The sequence below is a fragment of the Solanum stenotomum genome, chromosome 7 (genome assembly GCF_019186545.1).
Source record: "Solanum stenotomum isolate F172 chromosome 7, ASM1918654v1, whole genome shotgun sequence".
In the NCBI taxonomy this organism is placed as follows: domain Eukaryota; kingdom Viridiplantae; phylum Streptophyta; class Magnoliopsida; order Solanales; family Solanaceae; genus Solanum; species Solanum stenotomum.
In genome coordinates this window covers 20,315,977-20,329,305 of record NC_064288.1, presented here as the reverse complement: position 1 = coordinate 20,329,305, position 13,329 = coordinate 20,315,977, and positions in this window count along the sequence as shown.

Sequence of the window (13,329 nt, the reverse complement as noted above, 5' to 3'; positions counted from 1 at the left end):
TGCAGTAGCATTGGTTAGTCCAAATGACATAAATACAAATTCATAATGACTATACCGAGTTCTGAAGGCTGTATTTGGAATGTCAATATATCTGACTGTGAGCTGATGATAACCATATTTGAGGTCTATCTTTGAGAAATGACTAGCACCATAGAATTGGTCAAACAAGTTATCAATCCTGGGATAGGATACTTAATCTTGATTGTGACTTTGCTCAACTACCTATAGTCAATGCACATTCCGAGAGAACCGTCTTTCTTTTTCACGAACAATACTGGTTCACCCCATGGGGAAATACTAGGTCTGATAAAGCCCTTACCTAGAAGGTCTTTCAATTGCTCTTTCAATTCCTTAAGATCAGCTGAAGCCATTTTGTAAGGAGGAATAGGAATAGGCTGGGTATCTGGAAGGAGATTAATTCCAAAGTCGATTTCCCTTCCGGGAGGAACTCCTGGAAGATCTCATTGACTATTCGAAATGACTCAAGAGTTGGGGTTTTGGAGATTCAATCCTTAACCCATACTAGATGATAGAGATAACCCTTAGAGATCATCTTTCTGGCCTTAAGGTAAGAAATGAATCGACCCATAGGCGCTAAGCTACTCCCTTCCATTCTAAGATTTGTTCATCTAGAAACTAAAAACGAATGATCCTAGTTCTCAAATCGACTGAGGCATAACAAGAATGTAGCCAATTCATGCCTAGAATAATATCGAAATCTACCATTTCTAACTCTACAAGGTTTGTTGAGGTGACTTTCTGAGAGACTGTGATAGGGCAATTTCTATATACCCGTCTAGCTATAACTGGTTCACTGACTGGAGTAGAGACCCAGAAGCATTCTAAGAGAGTTTTTGGACTAACATTGAAGTTGACTACTATATAAGGAGTAACAAAGGAAAGAGTAGCCGCTGGATCTAACAAAGCATAAACATCTAAGTTAAAAACTCGTAACTTACCAGTGACTACATCAGGAGAATCTTCCTGATCCTGGCGAGCCTGAAGAGCATACAATCTCTTTTGGCATTGTCTGCCCGTGTACCAGATGAGTTACCCTGCTGATTTGGGTGACCTGCTGGTGCTGCTGAAGTTGTGCACTGAGCTCTATTATTATTTCCTCCTTGACCCTGTTTAGCAGAAAGATAATCTCTCAACCTGTGACCAGACTGATCACACCCAAAGCATCCTTCCTTTCCTGCAAGACACTCACCCAGATGGTTCTTACCACACTTTGGACAAATTGGGTAGGTTCTGGTGCTTGAAATACTCTCTTAAGACATAGAGCCTGTTACCTTACCTTTCTAATCCTATCGGAACATGGAGGATGGAACACTAGCTGATGAATATGCTGGAGCTGAAGACTTTTGCTGAAACTGCGAGCAATTTCCACAACCCGATTTATGTTGAGAATACTTATAGTTGCCTGCTCTAGCCTTTTTATTATCCCTAGCCTGTTCGCTAAACTTATCTCCCTCAACATGATGAGCATGAGTCATGAGCCTAGATATGTTAATGTTTTCCAGCAACATAGCGTTAATACACTCTGTTTTCACTAGGTCGGATACCCCATATAGAAACTTATTGATTTGAGCCCTAGAATCGGCAACCATATAAGGAGCATACTTGAAGAGTTGGGGGAACTTGATCCCATACTCTTAGACTATCATGTTTCCTTGCCTCAAATTCATGAACTCCTGAGCTTTTGCCTCCCTCAACTCTCTTGGAAAGAACCTGTCCAGAAAGGTCTAACTAAAGCATTCTCAAGTGATAGGAGTTGCATCTGTACCCATGTTCTCTATCCATTGAGCATACCAGATGTGAGCTACATCCTTAAGTTGATAGGATGTCAACTCTACCCTATCATTACCAGTCACTTGCATTACTCCAAAGATCTTCTTGATCTCATCTATGAAGTTTTGGGGATCCTCACCAATCTGCGATCCTAAGAACTCAGGCGGATTCATCCAAACAAAATCGCGAACCCTGGCTACAGCTGATGCACCACTAGCATTTGCAAGAAGTAGAGCCTACTGGTTGTTCTAGTGGGTAACACTCTGAGCCAGAAGTTGAATGGCATTTCGAAACTCTGCATTCGAAACTTCCTGATCTGGGACAGGAGAAGCTGCGTTAGCATTTCGTGCATTAGCATTCCTCCCATAAGCTCTACGATGAGGCATGATCTGAAAGTGCATAACGAAGGATTAGAATGAGGAAATTTGATCATACCTTACGCACGATAAGAGTAACAAGAAATTAAAGTTTTCCTAAAACACTTTGTAGCCTCCCTCTCCTTAGATGTGGTGCACTTCACACCCATGAAAAGAACTCTACTTAGTGCGTCTTTTCAGACATCCTAGGACTCTTAAACCTAATACTCTGATACCAGGATTGTCACGCATCGAAGCTACCCCCAGGACGTGGACACAGGACCCAGGATCACGGGTGACCTCAAGCTAACCCTGCTGGCATATCATAAGTATACTAAATAAACTGAAGTAAGGAAATATTGTGCAAAAGCTAAATCATAAGGTAAACTGAAATGAAGGATGGGGAATACCCATAACTATCTGAATATATAAAAACTAAAAGTTTAACAACAACTGAAAGGTCAAACTCAAATGCTAAAGCTAAAACTAACTATGTCTCAAATAAGCCTCTAACTTACTAGAATTGTTTGGACATGCCCCAGCTAAATCTAGCAAAAACTGAAACTAAAAACTAAAAGCAAAAGAAACATGTTTGTCATCCTTGGAGAATGATGACTTACCACTGATACTGTTAAGCTGAAGATCAAGAACCGATCTATGTGTGATCTAGAAGTTGAGGACCAAAACCTACATCACGAGAATATATAGCGCGGAGTATGCGTCAGTACTTGAAAGGTACTAAGCATGCAAGATATAATGAACCTGAATAAAACATATAACTGATCAAAGGGGTAAAGCAATGATATAGTCTGAACATGATACTATACTGGAAATACTGAACATGAACTAATTGAATGCAATGACCAAGTTTATAACCTGCTAAGACTGAAATCGGACAGTAACTGATAACATGGTCAATGCAATAGAATCTTACTAGACTATGGGAGCTACTAATAATCGGCATAAAACCACATGAGCTAAATGTGGAGTCCATGTATAAGTCGTATCGAGAGGACCTAATATACCCTGCCAGAGGTATAGAGGCATGACTAACATGATCACTACTATTAAAAAATGCCCATAGAAAGGACTTATAAACCTACGGGGGTACGTAGTTCTGGAACTATTCAGTTACGATGAACCCTAGTCCACTCGATCTAAGCCTACTCCTAATGAGAATGTATATAAGCAATATTATCACTGAAATGCTAAAGTACTGGATAGCTCAATTACTAACATGCAAACTCTAAGAATGCAACAATTATAACTGATAATGTTACATTCGTAAACTGATGCATGTATATCTGAAATAACTGACTGAGCATGCGTAATTCATGAACTAAAAGAACAACATAGCTAGGGTTCAAAATATCATACAAGAAACTAAGTAATAATATGATAATCTGATTTGGATCATTCTAACATCTAAAACCCAACAATTTCTAACATTTAAGAAACCCTAGGTCTAGATAATATTAAAGGAATCAAGATTCTGACTGAAATATAGAGATCTAATGACTGAAAGGAACCCACTAGTGAAATCCCACATACCAAGTGATGAATTCCATGGAGAAATCTTTCTATTTCGGGGATGAAACTGATGAAAACCTGTTGCGTTCTTGGACAAGGGCTTTATCGACTTTCTCCTCTGTTTTACTCTAAGTTTGATGAATTTTGGTTAATCATTCATTAGGTTAGGTTCTAATTAGTTTACTATGGTAAAACTTACCAAAACTACATAGTTTAGCGGTCCAACGCATAAACAAAAGACCAAACAACCCCTCACTTAGTAGTTTATCGGGGTTGACCACGACCCCTTTGACGGGCCATCAAAAGGACCACGAACCATGGAGGCGGCCGTGGTCCTTGGTCCAGTAGATGGTGATTTTTGGGTCTCCCTACTATGGTCCACTTCACGGACCATGTTAAGGATCACAGACCGTGAAAGTCTTCAGGGTCCTTCACATGGGCTAAGGGCTACACTGGCTCGACTTCACGGAAGCCACCACGGCTTGTCGTTGAGACCACGGCCCGTGATGGGGTTCATGGTCTGATGTCTGAGCCTAGTGGATTCTGTCTGATTTCCATGAGTACCAGCACGACTCGTGACCCTATCACAGTCTGTGAACCCTATCGTGGTTCACTGATTCTGGTGATTTGTGCTGCACATTTCTAAGACTGGTTTTTGAGGTGTCACATAAACTTCAATGAATAACCTTGGAAATAACCTTATTAATGAAAATACTTAAACTAATTGGTCTTAAATCTACAAAAGTCTTAATGATTGACTTTATAGGGAGTAAAACCAAATTAGTATGAGTAAAAGATTCAGGAATTGTGTCACCTTTGAAAAAGGCTTGCACCACATCAACAATGTCAGATTGCACAATCCTCCAACATTTTTGAAAAAAATAATCTCTAGTGAGACCATCAGGTCCAGTAGAACTAGATCCATCCAGAGAGAAAACAACTTCTCTAGCTTCTTCCAAATCAGGCAGAGCATTGATTCTAATGTTATCTTCTTCATTTATTTGAAGAACATTCTTTAAAATGTTAAAATCAGAACCTTCCTCCCCTTGAGTAAATTGAGATTGATAAAAATTTATAGCAGCCTCTGCAATCTTGTATTCCTCTTCCACCAACTTCCCATTTGCATTGACAATTTGTTCTAATATGTAATCTCTTTCTTCTACCATTAACTAGACTATGAAAAAATTTAGTATTCTTGTCCCCTTCAATATGTCAGGTACCCTTAGAATTTTTGTTTCCATAACTCTTCTTCATAATGCAAATACATTTTTAACTTAGCCTTGACATGCTGCAAAACAGTTCTATTGATGGTTGAAAGATCTTCTACAAAAAGTTTCTCCTTTATCTTGACAATATCTTCTCCAATGGCCAATTTCATAAACATATCTCCATATTCCTCTTTACTCCATAACGACAAAGCCATTTTCACCTACTTGATTTTATGCATAAACAATAAGAAAGGATGACCAGAAAATCAGCTTTCCAATGTGTTTCCACAATATTCTAAAAATCCTCATGTTCCAACTAAAATTTCAGAAATTTGAAAGGTTTCTCAATATTTGATTGTAAAGTTTCCATATCAATAAACAAAGGAGCATGGTCGCAAACTGTTCTTGGTAAATGTTCCACTTAAATATTACCAAAGAAATATATGAAAGATTGATTACCTACAACCCTATCCAATCTTTCAAATATAGAATCTTTAGCAATTCTTCCATTCCACCAGGTAAAGGGACTTCCTTTAAATCCCACTTCATATAATTCTGATGAACTAATGCAGAGAGAAAATTCTTCAGTGTCTTGGGGTAAAATAGTATTTCCCCCAATTTTCTCTTCTTCATTAAACACAGTGTTAAAATCTCCACCTACCAACCAAGGATGAATCATGTTGTTGCCCAGCAGATAAATGTTGTCCTGTAGTTGTCTCCTTTCTCTTGCATTACATTTAGCATATACTAGAGTAGTCACTAAATGAAGCTTAAACTCATGAACAAATTACTTAAGAGATATATGTTGTTGTTCAGCATGTAGCACTTCAACATCCACATTATCTTGAATGAAGCATCAAATTATTCCATTACAATTGTTCCCTGCTTTAGCCGTGCCCAAACTTTGTTTATATTTCTGAATGTGTCTTTGATGTTGAAATGGTTCCAACAGTGCTGTAAAAATAAAATGATGGTGTTTATTCACCATTTGTAACATGTGGGTGGATTTTTGGGTCCTAATAAACCTAATGTTCCAAATAAAGACTCTCAACCTCATAACGAACAATTAGATTTAGCAACATTTGTCGTACTCCTTGTAGCCATTTTTTAATTTGATTTGCTTCCAATTTCTCATTTCTCTTCCCATTTCTTATTCTGTTTGTGCTTCTTGGAGGTAAATCTGCAGATCCCCGGTTGTCTTTGTTTACCCCATCAATCAGTTCCCTTACATTGTGAGAGATTAAATCATGGAGAACTCTATTAGGAGATTTCTCAGTGATTACACTCCGTTGTATAGTGAAAGGAGACATATTTGTTTGTTCTTCGATAACCTTTCATTCCTCATTATATTCAATCAAACTATCAATTACTAGAGGTAGTTCATCCTGTATATTTAACCTTGCAATTGGAATAATATAACCATGATATCTACAATTTTTATGAACGATTACCCATATAGAATCAAACTTATCAATGTTTTTGGAAGACCAACCACAAAATCCATTGCAATTCTTTCCCACTTCCATTCAGGAATTGGCATTCTCCGAAGTGTCTCTCCAGGCCTTTGATGTTCATACTTTACCTGCTGACAATTCAAACATTGGGCAACAAAATCAACAATGTCACACTTCATTTTAATCCACCAAAAATATTGTCTCAGATCACGATACATCGTGGTTGCACCACGATGTATAGAATACCTCAAACTATGAGCCTCAACAAGAATAGTATGAGTCAAATCATCAACACGAGGCACACATACCCACCCCTTAATTCTTAAGACGCCTTCCTCATTGATCACAGCCTCTTTAACCTCTCCTCACAATAACATATCTCAAATTGTGCTCAACTTCTCATCATAAAACTGCTTTTCTTTAATCTTGTAAAGAAAAGAAGATCTTGCCTCCAGACAGGCCAAGAATCTTTCTTTCTCAATTACTTTCAGCCTCATAAAGTCATTAGCCAGAGTTTGAACCTCTTTAGCCAATGGGCGCCTAGAAACCTGTAAGTGGGCTAAACTCCCCATGCCCCCTCTTTTTCTATTTAGGGTATTAACCACAACATTAGCTTTTCCGGGGTGATATAGAATAGTAGTATCATGGACTTTCAATAACTCCATCAGTATCCTCTGCCTCAGATTCAAGTCCTTCTGAGTGAACATAAATTGTAAATTGTGATGATTTGTATACACTTCACACTTTACCCATATAGATAATTGCTACACTACATCAATGCAAATGAAACTGTAGCCAACTCCAAATCATGGGTCGGATAGTTATGTTCATGAACTTTTAATAGCCTTGAAGTATAGGAAATTACATCCCTCTCCTGCATTAGCACTGCACCTAAACCAGAATATGATGTATTACAATAAACAATGAAATCCTTACCTTCCACAAGAAAGGCAAGAAACGGTGCAGTAGCAACAAGGTCTTGAGTTTCAGAAAACTCTCTTCACACTCATCTGAACATACAAATGGAATATTCTGTGTGGTCAAATTGGTCAGCTGGGAAGCAATGGAAGAGAATCCCTCAACGAACCTGCGGTAGTAGCTAGATAGACCAACGAAGCTCTTTACCTCAGAAACATTAGTGGGCCTTGTCCCGCTCTTCACTACTTCAATCTTCTGGGGATCCACCATCAATGTATCCTTAGAAACCATGTTCCCTAAGAAGCACATTGAATCGAGCCAGAACTCACATTGGGAGAATTTAGCATAAATCCTTTTATCACTTAACAATCCCAACACAATTCTTAAATGCTCCTCATGTTCCTTCCTACTCTTTGAGTATATCAGTATATCATCAATAAATACAATAGCAAAGAGGTCCGAATATGGCTTCAAAATTCTGTTCATCAGGATCATAAAAGCAGCAGGGGCATTCATAAGAGCAAAAGACATTACTAAGAATTTATAATGTCCATACCTAGCTCGAAAAGCAGACATTGGCACATTTGTTGCCCGTATTTTCAATTGATGATCACCGGACCTCAAATCAATTTTAGAGAAGACACAAGCACCCTATAGTTGATCGAACAAGTCATTAATGGGAGGAATACGGTACTTGTTCTTAATAGTTACCTTATTCAACTGCATGTAGTCTATGCACATTCGAAAACTACCACCCTTCTTCTTCACAAATAACACTGGAGCACCCCAAGGAGAGGTAATCGGTATAATAAAATTTTCACCTAACAACTCTTGAAGTTGGGACTTCAACTCCCTTAACTCAGTTGGGGCCATTCTGTAAGTTGGAATGGAAATGGGGCGAGTCCCTGGCTCCAGGTCAATACAAAAATCAATATCCCTATCTGGTGGCATACAAGGCACATCTGCAGGAAAAACATCCACAAACTCATGAACTATCAAAGCAGACTCAATCGAAGGCACTTTGGAAGTATGATCCCTGATATGTGCCAAGAAAGCTAAAAAACCCTTACTCACCAACCTCTTAGCACAAAGAAAAAAGATAATATGAACTGGGGCGGGAATATAGTCACTCTCCTACACTAGCGTATATATCCCAAGCTTGGACAAGGTCACAGTCTTAGCATTACAATTTAAGATAGCAAAATTTGGAGAAAGTCAAGTCATATCCATAATTACATCAAAATCAACCATCTCTAGTATAATCAAATCTACATAAGTTTTGCTCCCCATAAAAGTCACAAGGAAAGACTTATACACTTTCTCAACTAACACAGACTCACCAACACGAGTAGAGACACGAATAGGCATGTCAAGAAAGTCACAATGCAAATCAAGTCCATTAGCTAACAAAGAAGATACATAAGAAAACGTGGATCCAGGATCAAATAATATAGAAACCATGCGATCACAGACTGGAAGAGTACCTGTGATAACAACATCAGATACCTCTACCTCTGGTCTACCAGGGAAAGCATAATAATGGATTCTATCACATGTTTGTCCATTGCCCCTGCCAGGCTATGCTTCAGTAGTTCCAACCTCCCCGCTACCCCGACAGAACTGGTGACCACCATTACCTTGGCCACCACATCCTCTAGAATGATGGCCTCCACCATAACCACCCCTACATCTAATTACTAGGGATTTGTAACTCTGATCATAGCAATCCTAACTCTGGCTCAGACAATATTTCGTGATAAGCCCAGCTACACCACATCCATAAAAAGTCCTGGAGTTGAGAGTTGGTCTTTGTGAAGACAAAGAAGACTGAGATAACCCCTAAACTTTGAGAAAGGTCGACTGGTTTGTAATGGACCGTCAGCTGAAACCTGCAATGAAGACTGAATAGGATGGGTGGATAATCCTAGAACTCTACCCTCTGGAGTAAGAACCACTAAAATCACCTCAATTATGGAACTTCTTAAACGTTGACACCTCGGTGAAGTCATCTGGCTTCACCCCCTCTACCTCTATCAAAAAATCAACTACTTCCTGAAAAGATTTTGTAGAAGCAGCTACATGTAAAGTTGGAATATGCAAATCTTACCTCAATCCCTTCACAAAGCGGTGAATCCGCTCTTGTGGACCAAAGCATAACTGAATGGTATACCTAGATAGTGCATAAAATTTGGCCTTATAAGCTGCAACAGACATCTTTCCTTTCTCTATATTCAAGAACTTATCTCTCATCATGTCCCTCAAAGTCCAGGGTATATACTTATCCATGAAGAAGCTAGAAAATATTGCCAGAGTTATAGGTGGTGCCTTTGTTGGTCGACACTAAACATGACACCGCCACCACATTTTGGTATCCTTCCTAAACAGGTATGTCACAAACTTAACACTGAATCACTTCACTATGTCCATCTTATGAAGCAACGCATGACAATCAATAAGGAAATCATTAGCATCTTCAGATTCAGTACCCTTGAAGACTGGAGGTTTCAACTTTAAGAACTTAATAAAGAGATCATGTTGGTCAACAGTCATTAAAGGCTCTGTAGTCAATTGTGGAAACATGAATGTTTCCAAGGACTCATCCATGCGGCGAGCCACAACAGCTTCATCTTGTACTTCCTGAACCTCAGGTACTGGTGCCAAAAATGCCAGGGTTGCCTAGCCCTGATTTGATAACCCAGTGAGATAAGTGAGTAATTTATATTTTCATATTCTTTGTCAATACTTTTTTCCTTTTCGATCATCTCATTCTGCCATCACTCATTTATTTATTTTCTAATATTGACTTTGAATTCTGTGTAACAGTGATTTTTCATAGGTTACAAAGCTTTTAAAATGAGTTTTAAACTGCAATTGATGTGATAGCCAATACAGGAAAAGGAAGTATGTAATGAGTAAAGAAGATACAAAATATTATTCGTACAAAATTCTTTATTTTAGATGTCATATTAAATATGTAAGTCCATTAACAATTTTGACATTCTTAAAATGACTTTCATATTTGAAGTAGGTGTTCGGACATAGATTACAATTTTTTTGTTATTTGGTAGTTAGAAAAATTGAGATGTGTTTTGTTATACTTATTGGTTCAACTACGATTTGAAATTTTCATGATCATATATTGGTTTGCAAATAAAATAAACAATTATTGAAGAAAAATAGGATAATTTTTATGATTCAATAGAATAATATATTTCATGCATCATTCATTCATCTCACTAAATATATAAGTTTGGCGAAAGAAAAGTCATTTTATAATAACTTTATTTATTTATCATATAGAAGTATGGGGTTATCATGTTCAACAATATATTTTATCTTAATATTAAACTTTTTAAAATTAACTATATTTAAAGGACTTGAAATTTACATTGTATCTTAATTTAGTTTCTTTTGTTTTTGAAAGTTAATTAGAATAAAAATGAGTTTAATTTGATATTTTGTCATATACAAGAATAATTGCACCATTTAATTAAACTTATCATTTGAATTAATCAAATTTCTATATATAACATGTCCTCAAATAATTAAATAAATATCTCTAAATAGGATCACAATCCTGTGTTTTTTAATGGGGAAAACCTTATTCGGAAAGATAATTATCTTTTCTTCTAATCATTTTTTGTGGTGTTTCTAACTTTTTTTGATGATTCATTTTATTTTTTTGGTATCGTTTGTTAATTAGTAAAAAATATTATGGGTTTAAGCAAAACAAATACTTTTTCATTTGTTTCAAATTAATTTATAAAAGATCATTTTCAAATTTTACTATATACTGCACGAATTGCAATTAAGTTTACTAGTCATTAAGAGAAAACTGCAATGTGTTGATTATAATATCGTTGAACTATTTTTCATCAATCGGGAGTCTTAACTTATCACAGTTATCTTTTGACCAATTATAGTAAGTTTTTGTGTTCTTCTCTTAAACTAACTATCACAACCCAAAAATGTATTTGATGACACTCATTTTATTCCACCAAGACAAGTCAGCCTAAGATCCAACCATTACGATAAAGTGTGTGAATAAAATAAAAATTAAAGTTTAATAACAATTACTAATGTGGATAACAAGTCAACTTAACTAAATCCCCGAAACATGGTTGTCACGTGTAGAAACCTCTAATATATTATGAAGATTTGAAAGAAAAATATAAGTCTCAAATGATGTTGTCTCTAAAGAAGAACAAAACCATAAATAAGAGTAAGATCGTCCGCTGAGATGACAAACAACTACCGCACAAATCTCCACCGGAAGCCTCGGATAAGAAGACAAGAGAGAGTATCACGCAGATCCGGGCTCGTAATCTACTGTTGTTCATCTTGTATTCCTAAGATACTTACAACAAAACTTTGAAGAACTTTGTAAGAAACAACAAAGTTTAAAGAGTATTTTCAAACTAGAAAATTAAAACCAATAGAGAAAATAGGACCAGAAGCAGATTAGAGACAATATACAAAATATTTTTTCTTAAAGAAGAAAATCAAGCCCACTGAATGCATAGTGTCCCCTTAAGGAAATTATTTCCCTCAAGTACCCAAGGTTAATGGAATATATCCTCCCAGGATAGAACGATCTTACTCACCGGTGTATCGGTACTTAAAACCACGGTGTTAGTGAACCACTAACGGCAGTAAAGTACACTTAGAATACTTGATTTCGTAGTAGTAGAAGAAGTCCAGAAAAAATCATTTTCAACTAAAATGAGAGGAAATCCCTCAATTTATAGAAAATAAAGGGTAGTGTGAAAAGGTTCTTATTGTGCCTTATAGGAAAGGTCACAAACCTTTGAAAAAGTCAAAATCTTTCGGAAAGGCCACAACTTTTTATAAAAGTCACAACTCTTCATAAAAATCACAACTTTTCATAAAAATCGCAACTTTTCATGAAAGTCGCAACTCTTCATAAAAGTAACAACTTTTCATAAAAGTCACAACTCTTCATAAAAGTCGCAACTCTTCATTTCTCATTACCACCTTTTAAAACCCAACAATCCCCCGCATAAATGGGGAATGACTCCGAGACAAAGAAATGGACAAGTATGTGTACTTTACAAGCAAGAATTAATTGCATCTGGATAAGTAGGTTTCCCCTTGGACTTTCTGTATTGAACATATGTCAGATATAATCGTTCAATCGGTAGATGCGATATCTTTGAACCGTCGAGCTTTGGTGTATACCTATACCACCATATGTCACATAACTAACCCTTTACCGTTTGTGGTTCTTACGGTTGTGTTCGTTTTAGCCATGAACACCTTATGGTTTCAAGAGTGTATAGAGAATAGGCTTACACTTCACACTCACATAGGTGATTTCTAACCGTGTCATCGCGTAGATACACTATTTGGTTAAGTCTGCAAAACTTAGCAAATCATTAAAAACTTGAAACTTTATTAACTCATTAACAAGTCTAATGTTTTAACTTCATTCCTGAACATTGTCTTCATCATGAGAATATATTGAGTTGATTGACAATGTCGAACCGTCAGTCACAACTTTGTTTTTCTCCTTGAACCTAGCTCTTGGGATCTCCTGTTTGCTAGATAGAGTTACCAGACCACAATGATGACTTGTCCTAAGCCGTAAACCCATTCTCTTAGATAATCTTTCAACTTTTTCTCTACTAGGGCCTTTTTGCAAGTGGATCTGACACATTATCCTTTGACTTTACATAGTCAATTGTGATAATTCCACTAGAGAGTAGTTGTTTTCTAACGGTATTATGTCTATGTCTTACTGAAATGACCCAAAAAGTTCTTAAAAATGTGCTTCGGAAGTTACCGGAAACTTGTTTAGCTATAAAAAAAATCTGTTTCGTTTTTCGAAAATCCGACTTCATATTCTTGTTTAGGGGGTCAAATTGAGTGGGAAATGGGTCTAACCCAAATTTTAGAGCAACCGTATCAAAATCCGAAATTTCCAAGTGAAGCCTTTTTCGAGGGTCTACTTTGGAGGGTCATATCTCCTAGCACACAAATTATTGGGTGGCCAATAACATATCCATGGAAAACCCTTTGAGTTAGCTACCTAACGCACTTCGTTTCACCTCA